Source organism: Octopus bimaculoides, chromosome 2 (genome assembly GCF_001194135.2).
Source record: "Octopus bimaculoides isolate UCB-OBI-ISO-001 chromosome 2, ASM119413v2, whole genome shotgun sequence".
Taxonomy (NCBI): Eukaryota; Metazoa; Mollusca; class Cephalopoda; order Octopoda; family Octopodidae; genus Octopus; species Octopus bimaculoides.
Window position 1 is genome coordinate 159,682,014 of NC_068982.1, and position 2,486 is coordinate 159,684,499.

Genomic DNA, 2,486 nt, shown 5'->3' on the forward strand with positions numbered 1-2,486 from the left:
ATATATATATATATATATATATATATACATATATATACATATATATATTTGAAATTTACAGAACAACAAAAGACGAAGACAAGTGTATAAACAAATAGTTGTATAATTTTAACGCTCGGGTAACGTTATAGAGGTCACTGCTTGGAATCAAACTCGGAATCTTGGGATTAGTAGCCTGCGCTCATAACCACTATGCCATATGCCAATATTATTATTATTAATAATAATAATAATAATAATAATAATAATAATAATAATAATAATAATAATAATAATAATAATAATAATAATAATAATAATAATAATAACAATAACAACAACAACATCGAAAAATACCTTAAGAATGAGAACTCAGGTTCGAAATTTCACCATCACGTCGATGAAGGCTGGAGGTTATATCAGCTGAAACGTTCTGTTAACAAAGAAGAAGAGGAGAAATATCCGTCCAATGAAAATAATGTAAATAATGTACATAATCCCTCATCTCTCAAATATAGAACTGTATAGTTAACCAGGTTCGTTTAAAACTGAATGCTTTATTGATATCTCCCCAGAATTTTGAATGCCTTATTTCTTGTTATATATATACATACATGCATACGTACGTACGTATGTGTATATGTATGCATGTATGAATGAATGTATGTGTGTGTGTGTCTATGTATACACACACACACACACTCAGGGAAGGAAAGAAAAATTGCCAACGATTCACATGGGATTACATTTTGATGACTGGAAAGGATTGGGTGAAGAAAAAGTTCTTTCTAAGACAGGAGAGTGTAAAAGAAGGGGTATTTGTGTGTATATGTGTGTATGTGCATGCACGCAAGTCTTTGTGTGTGTAATAGCATGTGTGTGTATGTGTATGTGTTGTGGGTGTGGTGTTTCTGTGGTGTTGGCTGTTTTATATGTGTATGCGTGAGTGAACTTTGTGTCTCTTAATGTTGTAGGAAAAATTCAGCAGCATGGTAACAGGAGTGGTGGTCCTTTGTGTAGTTGTGTATATCTTCACATTTGCGTAGAGGAATGGTCAACAGAAAGGTGGTTGACTGGCAGTTTGAAGTATGTTTGTGCGTGTGTATATATGTATATGTTGTGCGTGTGCTTTGTGTGTAGACTGTGTATATATATGTGTTTGTGTACGTGTGTATATGTATGTGTGCGTGGGGTTGAGTGCGTCGAGTTATATACACGTTCCTGTGTGTGCGTGTGAGCGTGTGCGTATGTGTGCGTGTATATGTGTGTGTACAAGCATGTGTAGTTGTGTGTGTATATGTGTGTGAGCATCTGTGTATATGTGTGTGTGCGTGTATGTGTTTGCATGTGCGTGCGTGTGTGTATATGTGTGTACGTGGGGTTGTGTGCGTGTATGTGTGTGCATGTGTGTGCGTGTGTGTATATGAGTGTATATGAGTCATTTGGCCGCAGTCAAATGACTGGAACAAGTAAAAGAGTGAAGAGCAGTTAATGTTAAAAAATACGACGAGAGAAAACGATAAAAAATCGAAAAAAGGGTAACGGTGTAAAAAGTAAGCGTGTATAAGAGAGGATAAAATAAGATAAAACAAAATGAAATAAAAATCAAATAAGAAGGTGCTTTTTTTTTAAAGAGGAGGGGGTCGTGTTAAGTCCGAAAGGAATTTGTGTTTGTAGATTGAATATGTAACGCTGTTCCAAGCGGCGTAGCGAGTGTGTGGTTCGTGGTGCAAGGCCAGTCCAGAGATAGAGTATTACATTCAAGGGATGAACATATGTTGAAAGATCGATTTTCATAGCTTCTTCTGATGTTTCCATTCTTGTTGTTGATGGAGAGGTTGGGCAAGCGCAAATGACGGGCGAAGGGCTTGCTCGTGTGTAGCCGAACATCTCGTAGTTGTTCGGTGAAGCGGTCGGCAAGCCGGCGGCCCAGCGAGATAAAGAGAGAGAGAGAGAGAGAGAGAGAGAGAGAGAGGGAGAGAGAGAGAGAGAGAGAGAGAGAGATATTACAATAAGAGCTATACCATTAAAGAGATGCATGATATACTATACGGAAATAAATTTCTTACTTTACTACTTGAGTGGTCAATGGATATTTTGTAAGAAAAAAAGAAAGGAAAATTGCAGTTATGAAAGCGCAATTATCTTTACTACTACTACTACTACTACTACTACTACTACTACTACTACTACTACTACTACTACTACTACTACTACTACTACTACTACAAGTGGTGCTGTTTCAGCTCCACAGTTACATTCTGATTATTTTCATTAGCAACAAACCTAGTGAGATCACAGCTGTACTTGAGTTCTTTTCTGAGCAATGCGTTTGTAAACGGCTGTCAGCAATAATTATATGGTTGTTCTCATAGCAAACGTTGTCCTAGATCTGGAATATATTAGCACATGATAACAAAGAAACAGCAGCAGTTTGAGAAACTGATTGAGAAAAAAGAAACAACAGGAGAGAGAATAATTGAATATAATATAAGAAAGAGCAAGCC

General features: G+C 36.6%; 1 long non-coding RNA gene across 3 annotated transcripts in view; it reads right to left on the reverse strand.

Moving 5' to 3' along the window:
* LOC128247044 (uncharacterized) overlaps positions 1-2,244 on the reverse strand; it is a 117,129-nt gene extending 114,885 nt beyond the window's left edge. For all 3 annotated transcript variants that reach the window (XR_008263477.1, XR_008263476.1, XR_008263475.1), the window contains exons 1-2: positions 2,049-2,244; positions 337-412 (exon numbers count right to left, since the gene is read on the reverse strand). This is a non-coding gene — a long non-coding RNA (uncharacterized LOC128247044). The remainder of the gene's footprint in view (positions 1-336; positions 413-2,048) is intronic.
* Between the last annotated feature and the right edge of the window lie 242 nt (positions 2,245-2,486).